The 20,230-nt window shown below is 41.0% G+C and overlaps 1 long non-coding RNA gene across 1 annotated transcript in view; it reads right to left on the bottom strand.

Annotated features, from left to right (window-relative positions):
• Positions 1 to 10,613: 10,613 nt before the first annotated feature.
• Positions 10,614 to 20,230, bottom strand: part of LOC121815478 — a 73,572-nt gene continuing 63,955 nt past the window's right edge. Inside the window, exons 2-3 of the long non-coding RNA XR_006055130.1 lie at positions 16,818 to 16,938; positions 10,614 to 16,557 (exon numbers count right to left, since the gene is read on the bottom strand). This is a non-coding gene — a long non-coding RNA (uncharacterized LOC121815478). The remainder of the gene's footprint in view (positions 16,558 to 16,817; positions 16,939 to 20,230) is intronic.

Here is a 20,230-nt window from a genome sequence, read left to right as displayed (position 1 = left end):
TTTAGTGCCACTTTTTGTAGCATTATGGTTACAGTTACCAGGAGCCTCGCAGGGTAATAAGTACTGTGCTTCAACACAACATTACGTGTGTGTATAAAGACTCCAAAATGGCAACCGCGAAGAGACACGCTTACGAAGCGGATTTTAAACTTCGAGCAATTAGTTATGCAGAAGAAAATGGAAATAGAGCAGCTGCGAGACAATTCGGCATTAATGAGTCCATGGTGCGCAAGTGGAGGAAGCAAGAAGATGACCTAAAACAAGTAAAGAAGACCAAAAGGAGTTTCCAAGGGAACAAGGTGTGATGGCCGCAGTTAGAGGACAAAATTGAACAGTGGGTTATTGAACAGAGAACAGCAGGTAGAAGTGTTTCTACAGTCTCTATTCGACTCAAGGCAACAGTGACATGCAGATCAACGACTTTCGAGGGGGACCTTCTTGGTGCTTCTGTTTTATGAAAAGGCATAATCTCTCAATCCACACAAGAACTACTGTCTCATAGCAACTGCCAAAGGATTACAAAGAAAAGTTGGCCATTTTCCGCACATACTGCCAGAATAAGATCACTGAAAAGAAGATCCGGCCAGAACACATCACTAACAATGGACGAGGTCTCCCTCACCTTTGACATCCCCGTGAACCGTACTGTCGAGAAAACAGCCACCAGTACAGTATCTATATGCACCACAGGGAACGAGAAGTCATCCTTCACTGTAGTTCTGGGCTGCCAAGCTAATGGCGAGAAACTACCACCCATGGTCATTTTCAAGAGGAAGACTTTGCCAAAAGAAAGGTTTCCGGCCGACGTCATCAGCAAGGCTAACTCAAAGGGCTGGATGGACGAGGAGAAGATGAGCGAGTGGCTGAGGGAAGTTTATGTCAAGAGACCGGGTGGCTTTTTCCACAAATCTCCGTCTCTTTTGATCTACGACTCCATGCGCGCCCATCTCACCGAGGCTGTCAAAACCCAAGTGAAGCAAACTAATTCGGAGCTTGCCGTCATTCCGGGTGTATTAACCAAAGAACTCCAACCACTAGATAGTGGTATCAACAGTTCATTCAAAGTTAAATTACGAACTGCGTGGGAGCATTGGATGACAGAAGGCAAACACACATTCACCAAGACAGGGAGGCAACGCCGAGCGAGTTACGTCACTATCTGCCAATGGATCGTGGATGCCTGGGCTAAGGTATCAGTCTCAAGTGTCATCCAAGCTTTCACGAAGGCTGGAATAATCACTGAACAGCAACAAGACTGATTCAGATAATGATGAGAGGGACCCGGGCATGCTTGATGCCAAAATTGCCCAGCTGTTTAACTCAGACACTGAAGGTGAAGAGTTTGAAGGATTTGTGGAAGTTGAATGTACTGGAAAAAGTAAGTGTATTTTTCAGTATTTAATGTGTTACAGCTTAATAGTGTTAAGAGTTACTGTGAATGAGCTTAATAAAGGTAGAGTTATCTGACTGTTTTGTTTGTCTTAATGCGCCTTATAATCCGGTGCGCCTTATGGTGCGGAAAATAAGGTATTTAACTCCTTTTCCATTGTAGTCAGAACCGGTTGTAGGTTTTTACCTGAGCAATACAGAGTGGTATCATCAGCAAACAATACACATTTTAACAGTTTGGAAACACTACATATGTCATTTATATATAATATGAATAATTTAGGGCCCAGCACAGAGCCCTGAGGAACACCACAAGTTACCTTCAACTGATTAGATTTTACATTATTGATTTTGACATATTGATATCTGTCATCCAGATAACTTTTCATCCACTTCCAACGGAACAACGACGTTAAGCACACAGCTAAGGCAACACAGGAGTGGCTTCAGGAGCACTATGTGAGTCTTCTCGAGTGAGACTTGAAACCTGCTGAACATCTCTGGAAAGATCTGAAACTACCTGCGCACCAACACTCATCATGAACTTTGATGGCATGTGAGAGGGTGTGCAAAGACACCGTCTAAATATAAGTGTTTCAATCTTGTAGCATTACATTCAAAAAGACAGAGACTTGAAGCTGTAGTTGCTGCCAAAGTTGCTTCAAAGTATTGAGCATAGGCTGTGAATAGCAAACTTTTTTTATTTTGCCATTGTGGTGTTTGGGGGTTAAAAACGAATTTAACCAATTATGGAATAAGGCTGAAACATGACAAAATGTGACGCAGTGTGGATGCTTTCTGGATACACTGTAACCACTGCTCTGTTTCAACACTTCTCCTTTACTCTGACTTCTAAATTGACGTTTTTGGCTGGGGGATTTAATGTTAAGAAATAGAAACATGTCCCTTATTTGTTTTGCTACTTTGATATCCTTATCTGCTATAATATTATAATTGTATATGTCTTACCCACCTCAGTAAGGCAGTGGTGTGGTTATTATGGTAAAGGTTTTATGGGACATTGCGGTTAGATTTTATTATGAAGTTATCTCAGAAAATTAATGCAGACTGAGTCTTCTGCCATGACAAAAATAATTAAGAGTAAATGGTGGATGTCATTTTGTTTTAAATTTAATTTAAAAGTTATTCACGTTAACACAAAGAGCACTTTCAGTACTTTGTCTACTGGCACCATTCATCAGAAACCCATTGTCACGCTTACATCATTTTTATTACACATACTACAAATCGGTCTCGTTAAGTGAACAAGCTCTAAAATGTAAATGCTTTTATCTTTCAATATCCAATGAAGTGTAATTAAGTGAGTTAGAAGTGGGAAGATGAAGTAGCCAGTGACACTGGGTTGGAAGGGATGAGCTGTCAAAACCATTAGGATTAACTTTGGCCATACCAGCCTGTCTGCCAGTGGATTTGACAAATTGAGTGGAATCAACTGACTGACAGATGCAACGTGTGCATACACACACACACACACACACACGCACACACACACATGTTTGTTCATGTTCTCAATCGTGAGTGCTAAGAATATAAAAAGGCCTGCTCTTTTCTAGAACCCTTGGTCCTGTCCCAGTAAAGGACAGGCGAGTACTAAGAATATCAAATAGGTGTGTGCATGCAGGGATCTCTGTGCTGATCTAGATCTTTCTCAGTGTCTGCTTCTTTACACGTGATGTGAGCTGAGTCAGCCAGTGTAACAGATGGTCATTTCCATTCAATTCAGTTCGATTTTTTCAATATAGCACCAAATCACAACAGCCGTCACCTCGAGCTGCTTTATATTGTAAGGTAAAGACCCAACAATAGCACAGAGAAAACCCCAACAGTCAGACCCATATTTATCTAAAATATAACACTAATATGATTCAGAACGTATTTTCTGTGTTATTTACAGTAAGATGTGTCCACACCATAGACAACATACAGTAAGCATGGTGGAGGTGGGCTTCACCTCCATGTCACTGTCAGTCACACTGACACTGAAATTTATAAAAGATGAAAAATTTAGATATTACTTTTTAAAAAAAAAAAAAAAAAAAAGAACTTTATCCAGTAATCGCAGCAGTATTTACAATCAGTATGTTGACGGTCACACACACAAAAAAAGATGGAAAGCTTTTTTTGTTCTGAGGTTTTGGAGTGAGTCTGACTTTGTTTGTCAACTGTGCTGCTCTTATAGAGAAAAAAATGTGCAGATGTTAATTCCTGCATTCACTGCTGTTCCTCAGCCTGTGGAAGTAAATGACTTGGATAGACCCCAAAACTAACAAGAAACCCCTAACGCTTAGTCCAGTGTGAGTGCTCCTGATGATATTACAGAATCAGGCCCTGCAGTCTGTGCTGACCGGCATTATTGTTCACCACGCCTGACAAATCAGGACAGGTGGAGACATTTCTGTGTCTTCTCCCCCTTATCTCCCCCTTCAAACCCACCCCAACGCCATCCTGAAACCAGATCGGGGAAGTAAAGTCATACCATTCTTCATAACTCAGTACTACAGTTGCTAGAAGCCCTGTTGCCTGGCAACCAAATGTTTTGCCGCTGACTTTTATTTTGGTTGTTTTTCTGTCTGTCCCACGCTTGTGCCCGACTCTCGCGCATTCAGACACATACATGTAGGATTCGTTTCCTTTGGTTCATCACAAGCCACAGAACACCTCCTGTTCTCTCTCATGGTCTCCAGTCCATGTTCTCTCCATCAGCTTCCTTCCCCCCCTTTTTCCTTCTTTCTGGTCTGCACTTCATCCAGTTGATCGCAAGTGTGTCCAAACCAGCAACACGTGTTGACTGACAGGTCCGAGAGATGCGGCTAACCAATGGGAGTGATGAAGCAAAGCTGGCCCGGTAATAAACGCAGAAAGTGTGCAATTAAAGAACAATTCCTCAGTCTGCATCTCAGCAAGTCTGAGATGGGTTGAGAGGAGAGATGATGAGATGAGAGAAGATGAGCTAGGAGAAGAAAAAAAAGTCTTCCCAGCCTAAAAATAGTTTGAGGCTGCCTCTCAGACAGCCCTTCAAAAGCGATGGGGCTGTGTTAATGATAAAGCTAAATATCTGGGGTAGACCGAGGCATTACTGATTCTATGCATCGCGCCTCAGAAGAAGCCGCAATAGGGAGGGCCTGTTGATAGCTTGCTTTGCCTACTGCAGTGAAATACAAAGAGCAGAGAGTACTTGAAATCCAATTCCAAAGAGCAAACCGCAAGCCTCTTTTCCACTCGTGACAACAGCTCCTGTTTACTCAGCAGCAAACACAGGTGGAGAGCTCTGCGAGAATAACCGTTTTCTTCTTCAACCTTTTCTTCTCTTTTCAAAAGACTGGACACAAGATGAATGCAGCACACCAACACTCATGCACACATTCACGTGCACACGCACAGATGCATGCACACGACCACTTTAGGCTATACTGCTATGCATTGTTGAGGTAATGAATTGAACTGTGGAGAGATCACGAAGGAATGAAAACATAAAGGCAAGATGTCTGTCACTGATGCAAGATTTTTATGAAGAAAAATAAACATTAAAAAAAATGAATAGGAGAGATTAAAAAGGAGCATGGAGAAGATGAACAGTGTAAGTAACTGATATTGCAGTTTTTGTGTTCTTGTTTTGCAGAGCATGAGAAAAGTATTTCCATATTTATCATGTGCCTTCAGGTACATGGGAAAATGTTTGAGGAATAAGGGTGCAATACTTTTGTTTTTACTGATGACCTACAATTAAATTACCAAAACGTACAAGTAAACAGAGTAACTACAGGCTCAGCCTTTCACAATAACAATGTGCTGACAAGGAGCCAAACCCCACCATTGCCTGAAAATCCTAAATTTTGTGTACAGTTACACCCCTAAATTTAAAGGCATGTTTGTAACTTTTAACAGAGAACGTGACATTGTGGCCCAGGGCAAAAACGCTCTGAGTTAAAAGTAAAACTGCAACATGGTTTTTCAGACAGACGGCCAGAGGGGACGTCGTTCGGCTGTGGCCCCAGTCCCCAACTTTTGAATGTCACTTTGTGAAATACCTATGGGCAGACACTCCACATCCAGACGGCCATTTCTTTTTTCTAATATGAAAACATTTTATGCCATTTATGTATGTCCACATGTAAATTATGCTCCTGTCTTATTTATACAGCCCTCTGCAGTGTCACAGTTCATAACTATTCCTCAGCATTTCCAATGTAAGCAATATGACTCTGTGGTGTGTATTTTGTTAGCTTGTTGGGCAGTTCAGCAGTGATCCAACTGCCTTGTGCAAAACTTTTGTCTCTTGCTCTCCTGCATGCTTGGATTTTTTGTAATTCTTTGTGGGGTGCCATGATGATGCATCAGTTTGCACCATCACCTCACAGTAAGAAGGTCCCAGGTTTTCATGTTAAGATACCATGTTCCGCCACAGTCTGCACGAGCTCTTACTGCATCACCAACTCAAGCTGGTGATGGTGGCACAACTTTGAAATTACTCTGTTTGATGTCCAGGGTGTACCCTGATTTTTGCTCTGCCGCAACCGTGAAGACATTGATTAATAAAAAGCACTCTTCACACTTAAAATGTCCTCAATCCAACACCACTGCTTATCTAGACTTCTACATTTTACAGTCTTATTATCATTAGTAATCAACTAATGATAATTAGTTGATTATGCTGTGGGAAACTATTATGTCTTTTACTATACTATTTACACTGTAGTCTGAAGCGCTGCTACCCCTGTGTCTGAGTTTTACCTTTTCAGTTGCTACAAACGCAGCAAAAATGAGGGTCTGTTCTTGGTTGGAGGGGCAGCAGGACAGAGCGGTGAAAGGATGTTGTTGTTGAGGGTGGATGAGGTCAGAGAGAAGTAGATCCATCCATTAGAGAGTATAATGAGAGAGAGCAGCTGAATGCTGGGTCAGACAGCACACAGATGTGAGGGAGCCTCAGAACCTAACAGAGTTGAGGGGGAAAGCTGCAGTCCCTGTGCCATGACCTCATTGTCAGAGTCAGGACTCCCATTAACACCAGTCCCAGCAATATAAGGCCCTAAACCAGTCTGAATGAGATCATCTATGCCCTCACCTCACCTAAGAAAACCCCAGTGTGCACCAGTGTGTACAGACCATTCTGGGTTTGACCTCTCACATGGCGCTTGGCTAAACTCTGGCCGACCTGCAGGGGCACAGCATGCCAAACACTGATCTCAGTATCACCTTCACTGCCACTAACTTCAGAATCAAATGTTGGTGGTTGATTTTTTTAAGCTTCAGTTGTGGTAAATGGGGTGTATGGTGCACTAAATTCCTTGTATGTTTTTCTAGCATGTCAAGAGGCCAACAGCAGTGTCAGTTGGTGTCACGATGTCATTTTGCTTGTTGCTAGTAGTCAGACCTTATCAGTAAAAGGCAAAACATATGCTTGTTTGATTTTTGTTACAGTAAAACTAACTTTGTCCTCGTTAAAACACTGACCCTATTAGCATCGATAGATTGTACTGCAGGCACTGTGCTTGGAAGAATTAACAGCGTGTCTGTGCTGCCAGATTGTAGTGTGGGAATGCCAGCAGAGTCTTCTCCCTTGATGACAGCACTGTTTCCGTAGTGATACACAGAGTAGTTAAAAAGGATAGAGCAGAAAGTGAGGCAGAGAGAAAGCAAGTGTGAGAACCTAATAACTGCAATAACATGGGGGAACATGAAGGGCAGCCCACAGGCCTTTTGCTTTAAGCACCTAAAACAAATTCTCCAGCATTTCAAGAAATTTGTGACTGGTCACATGAGGCACAAAGTCCATTTTCAGAGAAAGAAGCTGAGGAAGCACTGATTTATTTTTTAAGGGGTTTAAAATTGACAGCATTAAGGTAAGCCCTCTTATTTAAATAAATATCTCTGAATCATTACAATCTGACTCATTACCAAGACAATTCAGGAGATGCTGGCTGGAGTTTTGTTGGAAAAATGAAGGAGGACAAGCTCAAAATTTTCCACCTCAACTCAACAGGCTAGATGGTTGAGACTTGGAGTACTGCCAGGGCAATGATCTCAAACACACTTTAAAACTGGTTTTGGAATAGATAACACCAGAATTCTGCCAGAAGCTTTTTGATGGCTATCAAAAGCTTGTTGGTTGACATGCAACTTGGTAAGCAAAAATGTACAAAGTGGGGGCATATATATATGTACATGTGTATATTTGTGCCTGAATATAAATACTTTTGTCCCTGTGTCATTTTTTTTAAATGCATACATCCATTGTCTTCTGCTTATCTTTATCAGGGCCACGGGAGGGGCTGGGCAAGTATCCCAGCTGTCGTAGGGAAAGATGCGGGGTACACCACGGTCAGGTCAATCTTACCCCATGTTAGTGGGGTAAGGTTACATGCAAACTCTGATGGTGGAGTCGAACTCAGGACCTTCTTGCTGTAGATACTGTATATGTATCCTGTGGGATTGTTCTAACCCAATTATTCTAACCCCAACCCCCGGAAGAAGATCAGTTTAAAGAAATCATATTGTGGTCATTATTTGACCACAATGACAACAAGTATGTTTAATGGGACTAGCCATTAGACCTCTGTTTACTGCAAAATAGAAGTTATAAATGACCCGCATTTGTATAGCGCTTTACTCAGTCCCTAAGGACCCCAAAGCGCCTTACACTACATTCAGTCATTCACCCATTCACACACACATTCACACACTGGCAATAGCAAACTACGTTGTAGCCACAGCTGCCCTGGGGCGCACTGACAGAGGCGAGGCTGCCGGACACTGGCGCCACCGGGCCCTCTGACCACCACCAGTAGGCAAACATGGGGTTAGTATCTTGCCCAAGGATATAATCTGTGACGTTTTAGTCACGGAACAACAGAAGTTGAATTAATAACAAAAAACCCCACAAATTACAAAACAAACCAGAAAGTTTTTGAGGGCAGATAATAATGTGATGAAACAGCTGCGGAAGTCACAAGCTAACAATAAACAGCTAATAGCAAACATGTATCTACAGTATTGCATGAATCATGTGATTAAAACACACATTATCTGATCTTCTTCTCTTTTTGCAACTTTCCCTCTATTTAAGTTACAGGCTGTTTGATCTCTCAGGGCCACCGTATCTTATAGATCTCTCACATATAATTAACAGAGTTATACATGACAAAGGTGGCATTAAATGTATGTATTGCATATGTATTTGTTCATTTAGTGATGTTTATCTAAATTTTTTAATTCATTACTATTATTATTTAACTTATTATGTTTTCTTCTAAATTTATTAAAGCTTTTCTTGCTGAGGTCTCCAACCGCGTGTCTAGGCCTTTCGTATTCGTGTAATGTGAGTATCACGCTGTCAGATGCTATATGTTTCCACTGCACAATGTTTGATTTGCTCTTTTTTAATGTGTCATGCCAGCTGTTGAAATAAAGCAGATGTTCATTCATTCATACACATCACAGATTCACCCTTTATGAGTAAGGGCACATTCATGCAACGCTAACAAACATCGTCTTCCACACGCATAAAAGAACTGCAGCAGGTGACATGCATGCACACGTACACCTCTGTAAAACAGACTGATCTTCAGCTCCTCGGCACAGTCACTGCTAAATAGCGCTGTGCGCTCAGGTGACGACACTCGTTTCACATTCCACACACACGCACACACTAAAGTAGGAACAGTGATTCTTGGAGGTGTTGACACATGCACCCATTTCAGTTGACTGTGTGGCTGACAGTCGGTGGTGAGCTGAGTGGTGTTCCCTCTGTTGTTACAGGCCCCAACAGTCTCTTGCTCTCTCTCTCTCTCAGACGATGACATCTAGCTTAGTCACTCAAGTGTTCCCGCTTTGTAAAGCATGTTCCTTTGTAGCTGCAGTGCTCTCCAAACAAAACTGGAAGCTTTTCTTCTAGTATGATACCGTTACAGTGTTTATCTCACTGACATAGTAGAGATGTGGGTTGCAGGTTGACATAGATCTCAACGTGTTTTGTGCTTTTGCCACCTGCACAACATAGTATTTCCTATTGCTACTAGTGGATATTATCTATATCCTATAGTATATGTTAGGTTTTGTATTGTTGATTGTCATTTATGCTTAGAACTATTTAATCATATATGCTTAGAAGTGTATAATCATTTGTAGATTGAAAGAATGTCTCATCCTAGGAGGTCTGTAACAACTCATAGTATATTTTTTCTATTATAAATTAAGAGTGACCTTAGGCAGTCCTCTTAGACATTCAGTTTTTCAGAGAGATTTGCAATAGCCTTGGTGTTTGCAGTTTAGCTGCAGTCAGCCGTGAATGTCAAAGCATATGATCCGCAGGCTTTTAATGTGAAAAAAAAAAGAAAGAAAGAAAAACTCCTCAGGTGTGTTGTTGAAGCAAGCACTGGCTATATAGTTGCATGGCAACGTTACAATTCAGGGCGACACAAGCAAGAAACACAAGACATGGTAAAAGAAACCCAGAAAGCACTATTGGGGTCACTGAATACCTCCGTGTTTACCCTGAGCCTACTGTGGGATTGACGCTTCGATCCCCACCTCCTCCTGGGAGTTTTTCCACCGTGACATGTGTGATGGGGAAACTTAAGCCTCAGCAGATCTCCCAAACAGGAATTTTCACTTCTCCTCTTTATAATCCCATAACCCCCACTGCCTTAAAACTACTGTGTGCGTGTGTGTGTGTGACAGGTCTAAATCTTCTCCAAACAGCAAATCAGTACAGCCTAGCCTCACTTTAAGCACCTAACAATGAAGAGCAGGCAGCCAGCCAATCGACACGGGGCTGAGCAATGACTGGACATGCTGCTTTATGACCTTTCAGGTGAATCACACAAAGACGCCTGAATATTTACTCAATAGCAATGGAAACTTCCCCCATTGCTGCTCTTGGCTGGCCCGTAAGAAATGCTAATGCAAAATAAACACGGCAGCAATGCCACATTTTAATGTGAGAGCTTTATCATCATCTTACAGAAGACATTCATCTAGGATCATACGTACTATACTGACATGCAAAACTCAGCTGCTACGAAAAAATTTATACATATACATACATACATATATATATATATATATATATATATATATATATATATATATATATATATATATATATATATATATATATATATATATATATATATATATATATATATATATAATATTATTATTATTATTATTATTATTATTATTATTATATTATCTTGCGTGTAGAGGTCATTTGGGTTGCTCTCCATCTTCTCCATATATGTTTATTTGCATAGAGCAAGTAGTAATGCTGCACTGTAATCAAATTCAAAGGACTTACATTTGCTACAGACGGTCATTTATCTCAGGGTCAGAGACCTTGAAAAGACAACAGTGATTTGGCAGCAGTGCAAGCAAATCCATCCTTCACATCTGCCCAGACTGGCAAGAGCTTACACAACAGCTCAAGTATAACAGCACACGTCACAAACATTCAGCAAGACCACAGAGGAAGCAAGAGGAAAGCCCAGCTTTCAGCCTCCACAAAAACATTACTGGTATATGGGGTTGGGGGGCAGGGGTGCACTTCAAAATGTCTTTTAGAGAGCACAGCAGGTTTAATCAAGCTGTTACAGTTTTATTTATTTCCCCTAAGATTGCCACCGAAGGCACACAGAGCTCGGGGTGAAAAGATAGCTGAGAGACGGCAAAAGGGAAATGAGGTGGAAAACAGTCTGCTTACTTTACAAACACACATTTTCACTGGCAAGCCCCCATAGCCCTCCCCACTATCATAATCCATAACCTCTGAAAGACCAAAACAGAAACGACGGCTTGTGATTGCAGTCTTTCGAACCATTTTCAATTTCAGTGCCATTTATATGAAATCACCGCATAGGATTTCGAAAACATGTCCCCCACCTGTTGCAGGAAGTGCAAATTACACAGTAGGGTGAGAAAACAGGTGAGTAGTTGTTTAACATGACGCTCACAGGAGACACTCTGAACACAGTTACTGTGTAGCTTAACACACAGACATAATAATTGTGAAAATAATTGTGATTCAAATGTAACGTAACTTGAAGGGTAGTGGGAGAGAGCATCCTCCCCCATCAAGGAGGAAATAATTTCCCAATTCCTTCCAATAGTAAATATGTTTCAGGTAGTTTTAGTTTGTACAGCTTTTTAGATTTCCACGTCTTATGATTTTGTCATGAGAGCAGCTTTTTCTCATGCAGCATAAAGTATTTTCATTAATATGTAATTCTTATAATATTCCTATTGTACGCATTCTTATATGGTCCACACTCATTAGTAGTTCATAGTCTGAGGCATGTAATTCATTTATAACAAACATTAACCATCACACCAAGGTTAATGAGCCATTTTGCTATTTTGAAGAAAGTGATTCATGACAAAATGTAATGATTTCTTTCTTTCTTTGGCCATGCAAGCAACACAATTTTTTTACATTTGTTTTCTACTGACAGATGGAGAGTTGGGGTATATAAAGGAATTATTTTTAAAAATGAGCAATCTTTTCATCTCACGGGGAGAATTGCAGCCTGTTGCATCCTTAAAGACATTACTCTGTGTAACATTATTTCCAAACCATAGAAATTTTTTTTTAATGTATGCAAATATGGATAAGTCGACAGCACAACCTGTAGCTAGGTGCTGTCAGGAATCCAATTTTAAAAAAGAAAAAAAATAACAGAAGATAAGGGAGGATGATTTTTTTCTTTTTTTCAATCTTATTGATCTGATGTATTTATGTGCTGCTGCTTATGTAATTTTCATGGGTAACTTGTATGGTGGTCAGCTGGGAGTCAGCTGAGAGCTGCCATTACACGCTTTTGTACCAAGGACGCACAACAGCAGCCGAAGGCAGACAGTAAATGAATCGTGACTAACACTGGAATGCACAGTATATAACTGTAGCAACTTATTAGGAGTCGGCAACTGATAATTTCTTGTTTAGATGATGGTGCGTCATACTCTTTCTGAAGCCAGCAATGACTGTGTCCTTCTCAAGTCCTTATTCAAGACCCTTAAATAAAAGAGAGAACTTCCATAAAGTATACACTTTATACATGTGGGTCACATGCTCGTGAAGACACACAGCTGTTTTTGAATGATTTTTTTCGCTTGTACTTTTGACATCATTGTTATTTCACCATTTCATTATGCAATGACATGACCATGAGGGGATGCAGATAGATGTGCATACTTGTGATTATATGCATATTTCTGCTAATAAATGCACATGCCCACACACATCTTCACGTGTACAAAAACGCACACACGAAGCACAAACCCTTTCACTCACACCTTGCTGGTAAAGGTTTTTTCTGCACTGACTGATAAACTAATTAACATGCTGAGAAAGGATTAAACAGTCAGTGGGTCAAAAACAACATCTCCCACCGTGCCTCAGAAGCGCCTGCTGCAGAGAAATGCCAGCCTGCCATTACCAGGAGATTACCTGTAATCTCTTATTACTTAAAACAGGGTGGAGAGGCTTTCATTCAAGGAATCTTAAAAAATCAAATTGTGCTGTCAGCTGGGCTTAAGACTTAGTTTATACATAGAGAAACATGCCTGCATCTGTACCCCGGGACGCTTTGTAGGACAGAACCCGAAGCAGCTACACAACCACGGTTTCAGCTTCAGACGTTAGTGTCAACAGAACTCAAAATGAACTCCTGTTGTCTTTGGGGATAATAGCACTCTCTCGCTAAGGGATCAGTCCATAAAGACCTGACGATCATCAAAGTGTTAAGCAGTATTTATGCAAACAAGGCAAACTGCAGGGACAAGTGTGCAACGTAAATCCATGCACATTTATCACGAAAAGAAAAAGCCAACTGTGCCACACAAACTGAGCCAGGAGGGACATGTAAAGGCAGAATTACTCTCTCCCTTTCTCTCTCTCTCACTAACACACACACACAGTCTCTCTCCAGGATAATTGCTGTTTTGTCTTGACTGCATGTGCTGTTATTTATTTGCACAGGAACTGAGAGTTTCCCTCAGGGCGAGGGATGTTTTTCACCCAAGAGTGTTCTCAGTGTTTTACATAAAACAGAATGAGACAAACCTTGGTATTATTGCTAGCATGGATGCCAAAAAAAAGAACAAACAAACAAAAAATGCAACATGTGAGAATATCTTGATGCAACCAAAATACCAAAAGGTGAAGCCTTCGATCAGCTGATGTCTACGGCATAAAATGAATCGTAGCTGCAGGGGAGGAGAAGTAATTCTGAGTGAATTGGGAGTGGATTGGGGAAAGGGAAGAGGAGCTGGCTGGAAACAATGCCTGCCATCAATTAGAGCATCCAAACAAGTGTTTTGATTTGACGTTGGTACCACAGCCTAAAACAACAGTGAAAACTTGTGTAGCAACAAAAGGAAAGACGAGATGATGTCTGTTGTCTTTTATAGGTCAGCGATGTGCAACCCGATATATTTCAGACAGCATAAAAAACCATCAGCTTCTAAACTTGTGTCAAGATCTGCATTCCTCCAAAAACCTTTACAGTATGTGTTTGCTGAGAAATGAGCCACATTACTCAGAATTTACCACAGCTCTCAAGTGTTCCACCTTTGTCTCTGCAGCCCAGATGTGAGTTTCGGTCCCTGGTAGTGAGTGTGCTATTGGGTTATGTCTGTGAGTCAGGGCTGCACAGGGAAACGGGTGTCTCTGACATGCAGAGCGGGGATTTGTGACAGGCATCTCTGAAGATGAACAGGACCTGCAGATGAAAGCGCAGGTGAGGCACGACCCACATTTCCATGTCCTCCCATCAGAACCCCAGTCATCAGCTGCTCTCGAGGGCCAGCAAATGAAACATATCGTGCAGCATTTGTCATATCTGTGTGGGAGTAGGAATTCTGTATGTATTTAAGTGCAGTATGTAGTGTTTTGGAATGTGTCTGTACATGCATGTTAGCATTTGGGACTGTCTGTGGGTGTAGGGGCGTGAGTTTGTGAGGACATATATCAAAGAGAAAAGCCTCAGGTTCATTTCAACATCACTGGGCCCCTAACAGGGCTTTATGGAGTGATGCTTTAATATGCTGTATATCATCATGCTCTCGTCGTCATCATCATTTAATCTAGTTTTCTCTTCTTTTTTTAATTGACACAGTAAGAAATAATGGTGGAGCTTCCATGATAAGAGAACTAAATAGAGCACTTTGTTCTCAGACTGCTGGTTCACTTGTGGTTCCTAGAATATTTTACAGTAGAATGGGAGGCAGAGCATTTTGCTTTCAAGCCTCTCTTCTGTGGAAACAGCTCCCAGTTTAGATTCAGGACACAGACACCCTATCTACTTTTAAGATTAGCCTTAAAACTTTCCTTTTTGATAAAGCTTACAGTTGGGGCTGGATCAGGTGACTCTGAATCCTCTCTTAGTTGCGCTGCAATAGGTCTAGGCTGCGGGGGACTTCCCGTGTTCTGCATTTCATCATTAGTTATTATCAATCTCTTCCAAAGGGTGTCTTTTGTCTTCCGTCCCTCCCCTCCACCCAAACCAGTCACGACAGATGGCTGTGCCAGAGTATTTCCTGTTAAAAGGTAGTTTTTCCTTCCCACTGTCACCAAATGTTTGATCATAGGGGGGACTTCTGATTGCCGGTGTCTTCTCTGTGTTATTGTAAAAAAAACACCTTTTGACAGCTGTTGTTGTCATTTGCAGTTTTGTATGAATAAAACTGTAAAACTAGGTAATTCTGAGCTACGTTATGCATTCTTCCAGAGTTGCATACTGCACAGGACGGGTTGTACCTCTGTGTTTTGGATAGGAAGTTGTTTAAATGCACCTTTGATTAAATGCTGACTAAAAATGTGAAAAGTTTTAATCTCATTTTTCAAGCAACCTACCCAAACCTACATGTGATTCAGTTTGTTTGTAGGCTGTAAAAGCTCAACAATTTTCCCAGCAATGGCCTAGCGTGTTCATAGTACTAAAGTTAATGTTTATTCAATCCCTTTAAGAATGCACTGCACAATACCCTTTAAAAGCTTGAATTTTAATGTATATTATTAGCATTTCTTTGCACTTGTGATTAACAAACAACACATAAATCACTAAAGGTTAAGACTGGGTAATATTCATTAATAGTGAAACACTGAGCTGAGATTGTTTGGGTTCTCTGTGTGATTTATCATACTAACAGCTGCTTTGGTTAATGGCTTCAATCGAATAATCTGTTATAGGCTATCATTTCGCCACGCCTCTGTTGACACTTAAGTCTCACTGGGACCATTTTTCAATTAGGTGATTAGTTTCATTGAGCATACAAATTAGTACCTCCTGTGAGGAGCTTCCCCAAATGTGTAAAGCTTATTTAAAAATATAATGCTTCATTTCGCCGTGAATCTGATCCTGATGAATATGTCACTCCGGCCATTTGTTATTCAGCACAGCTGAACGAGAGAAAGGAGATGCTGGCTGTTCCTCTGTAAATATGGATTGTGGGACTTATTTGTCATGGTTCGGGTAAAATTAGTGTAGGGGTCTGAGCGAGACCACCTGGGCCGGAGATTTGTAATCAGGGGATGTGTTTTCCTCCCTGCACGCAACTGCTATTTGAGATCTCACGCTCACTTGCCCTGTGCCAAGGTATCGGAAGGGTAATGGCTTAACTCGTGTGTAAAAAGTGAGGCGAGCACCACTTAGTGTGGTAGCTGTCACTTCCTGATTGTCAGCAAATGGAGAGCGAGTGTGAAAGAAAGAGAAAGGCAAGAGAAGTTAAAATTGCAAGTTGGTGCAGGGTGAAAATTTGAAACTGCTATTTTTTTCTCTATTTTGTTGTGCATGAACTGTATCATAAATATAAGCAATAAGAAAAAATAGGTTTAACAGATCATTATGATACTGTTGCAAAGACCTCAAGTCAGCCTACTGTAGATCTAATAATGTAGATCTTATTTCGTCACAGCTTTAGTGTAAAAAAAAAAAACAACCTTTTTCTCCCTCATAGCCATGTATGAACTGTGATACTACATCAAGCACACAAGTGAAAACATAGAGAAGTTTGTGTTTCTTCACAATGCCTGAAGCTTAAAGTCTGACCTTTTCCCCTCTTCATCTCGCTCTCACCTTTTTCCTCTCTCCTCTGCCCCGGAGCACCAAAGGGTGGGACTGACCGAGGAAGCCTATGGCATCACCCATCCCCGAGCTTGGAAAAAGAAAGAAAAATCTCAGAGGATGATGGCTAGCCTTGACATTGTTGAGACAGTGTTCGGGTGAGGAGAAATGAGGTAAATATCAATGGCGGTGGTCTCACATAGCCCATTAGTCAATGTCTGCAACTCGCTGTCTGAGCATCAGCTCTGAGCAGCCCCAGGGTTCGCGCCAGCGCTGTCCTCCTGGTGAATAGTGCCCAGGCGAAAATAAAGCAACCCGAGCTGGGCATAAATCATTAGGAACATTTGTTACCTCGGGTAATTGTGCTTCATTTATCTTCAGGCCTTTTTCCATTTGTCAACTCCTAGAGGCTGCTGGGTGTCAGCTGTACAGGTCTATGCAGTGGGTTTGGCTGGCTGTGTCTAACCAGAACCTGCAGGAAGCAGTAATAAACAATACACAAGTGTTAGCCTGCAGCATACAAAACATTATCGTTTTATATTTTATCATATTATTATGAGAACCTCAATTTTAGAAAGAAACCATGGATGTTAAAGCAAATCCCAGCATGCTAACATGCTAGCTGATGTTTAAGACAATGCAGAATTTACTAAAGTGTCATACCAGCGCAATCTCTGTTTTGGTGTTTAAAAAAGCGCTGTCAGTATTTTTAGAGCACAGTGAAAAAGGTGGGAAGTCAAAGATTTCTGCAATTCACTCGCAAAAGTCTGCAAACTGGCTAGCTAAGATTTGCAACATGCAATTTACTGCCAAAAGCATGCCTCATTTTTTCCTGTTGATATTAAAATGACCTGACTGCACCTGTGTTTAGAAAACACAACCAATCAATCTTAACAAAATTGACCACAGCTATGAGTGCTCTTTGGTGATTAGGATGACACACTGTTTTGTCCCGTTTAGTCAATATCTTATTCAACGACTTGTCAATTAGTAATAAAGTTCATGCATACATTCAATAAGGAAGATCTGTAGTCACACAACTGTCTGCTTCCTGAGTGTTTAGTGGCTAATCTATGCTTTGCATCTCTTCCACTTTCCCACACCAGCAAGCTAATTGCCGTGACATCACTTGTCTAGTCCAATAGTCTTTCTGACCACTTTTCAGGCCAATCAGCCTCCACTCCATGTACTTTAAATCTCACTGTGTCTAGACTCCAGGGTCTAGACTCCAGGGGGTCTTGTCATAATTCTTATCACTGCTGTGATTCCATTGTGCTGTGATGGGCCATTGGAGTCCAATTACCAAATAGCTTAATTGAATTTTGTACATCAGTTAATCACATTCAATTCGTTGTAATGATCACTCCTTATTGAACTGAATACAATTTACAGCTGTGGCTGAAGAGACTTTGGATAAAGGCTACTGGGCCATAAACCATAAAAACTGAACACAAACTTGAGTTAAAAGTAAAACATGTCAGGGGATAATCAGTGTTTTAATGTTTTTGGAGAGGAATATAGGTATAGAAAATTTTTTATGAAAGTCCAATAAACAGATATTTCAGTCTGAATCAAAGTGTGTTGCTACTTCCACAGCTGTAAATTTAAGACTTAAAATAAAGTAGAGAAAGACAGGCTTACAAATGATGGTATTATAAAAGCAACTAAGGCAAAGGAACAAAATGAAATTCGTTCCTCCTTCCAGTGTTTCCAATTCCCACACTAAGCTGGTAATGGGTAAATGCATAATTTTGTCTGTGATGTCAACCTGCATGCAAAAGAAAACAGTAACATTCCCTTGAAACTGATCTTTTCCACAAGTGTGTAAATCTGAAAATACAAACAACATGGTGGCAGCACAAAAGGCATTTCATCATCTTCTCAAAGTAAATCAGGATGACAAAAAAAGATGAGGGAACTACGCAATAAAGACAACATTTTGCTGACTTTACACTGGTAAGAAGCTGTTGAAAGAAGCTTGGCTTCTGGTTGTTCTGGAGTGAAGTCTTATCTCTGACAACTTTTGCCTTTGTCCCTTTTTTTTACTCCAGTGGTTTTTTTGGAAACGGACAGTCTTCCCCATGGTCCCATTCCCATTTTAATGAAGACAGAAGTATTTGGAGAAACGTGCTGGTATGGGTGCATGTGGGAAGCAGCATTTCAAAATTATCATTTTAACCAGCTCATAGTCGACGTCGCCTCAAAACCTTACTCTGGTTTCCTTTCAAAAAGAGAAAAAAAAAACACACCACTGTCTTCTCCGATTCTCTCAGCTTTTGGAACTAAACACATATGCTGCACATTCTGCAGCATACTGCAAATAACTGCCTGTTGTTATGCAGCCACAACCAATGCTGGCAAGCACAGTTCAATCAGTTTGCGGTTGACACATAAACACACACTAAACACAGCCGAAGACGAGCCCAGAAAAAGCTGAATGAGTGTGAGGTGGGGTGCAGGGTGTGTTTTAATGTGTACTGAGAGCTGCTCTTTAGGAAGGCATCTATTAACACCAATTGTAACCTCACTGCCTTGGAACCTGTCTCCAGCTGTCAGCACACTGCCACCTCTATTCACCTCAGTGACGCACATGACACGCTGTCGTCTGTCTAAAACACACACTCACACACAAACACAATTATGCAGCCACATAGAACTCAGGCAGCAAACTGCTTAACAAAAGGCAATCTTGGGTCTGACAGAGAGAGCAAGGGAAACAAAACTGGCTTGTCTGTGCTCATTATCGTCAATATATAGGCACATGTTCAAAAGTGTGCATTCATTCAGAGGTTTGAAACCAAGCTTACTATTCTTAAAGTGATAAAGACATCTGGCATTGTGTCCTTTGACTTTGGTGCCTTGATGCACTCTTTGCTTGATCCCTTAATAAAAAGTAAAAGATTTATTAGGTGGTTGTAGTCGGTGTTGTCACAAGTTACTCAGGCAAACAGGTTTATGTCCTGTTTGATGGAGGCTTTGAGTTCTGCATTTGCTTTCATTCACTGCTGATGTAAGTTTAGGCTCCAAATGTATTCCCTAGGGTTTGGGCACCAACAACTACTTTGACATTTTTAGAAGGTGGTTTAGGAGATCGCTTCCCCTCCCTGATCCTGGTTGTAACAGAGGTTTCTTACTATTAAGGGGTATTTCCTTCCTTCTGTCGTCAAGTGCTTGCTCATAGGGGATCGCCTGATTGTTGGGGTTTCTCTGTATTATTGTAGGATCTTTGTTTTACAATAGAAAGCACCTTGAAGCATCTGTTGTTGTGAAGATCATGGTTTGGGCTAAGACATGAACAGCTAACCAGGTCAATTTAAAATTGATTCCAAGGAATCCTGCAAGTGTTCACATTGATCTGTAGCATTTGATGCCTTAAGAATAAGAACAGGTTTTGTACATTTAATAATAACTATCAGTAAAACACTAGTAGTTCCCTTCGGTGGCACTATACCAACAGGCTGGGTAGCGTGGATGATCTCAAGATTGAATGTGTTAGGTGTGATGCATGAATCACATACAATATGTGGTTTGATCTGCTCAGCTTCCAGTGAAAGGGAACAGAGGCATGTAATGTTCTGTGACTACTGTCAGTGTCACAAATGAAGTGATCTTACTGTCAGTCAACAAAAACCAGCCATTAAAAACAAAGCAGCTTTCCTCCTTCTGCATTACAAACATGAAGTCAAGCAGGATCTTACTTTAAGTGCTCTGCTCAGCCCTTTATATATATATATATGTGTGTGTGTGTGTGTGTGTGTGTGTGT

This window comes from Haplochromis burtoni, unplaced genomic scaffold (genome assembly GCF_018398535.1).
Source record: "Haplochromis burtoni strain Fernald_Lab_line unplaced genomic scaffold, NCSU_Asbu1 Contig_226, whole genome shotgun sequence".
In the NCBI taxonomy this organism is placed as follows: domain Eukaryota; kingdom Metazoa; phylum Chordata; class Actinopteri; order Cichliformes; family Cichlidae; genus Haplochromis; species Haplochromis burtoni.
The sequence above is the reverse complement of the archived record's forward strand: the minus strand, read 5'-3'. Positions and strand labels throughout refer to the sequence as shown.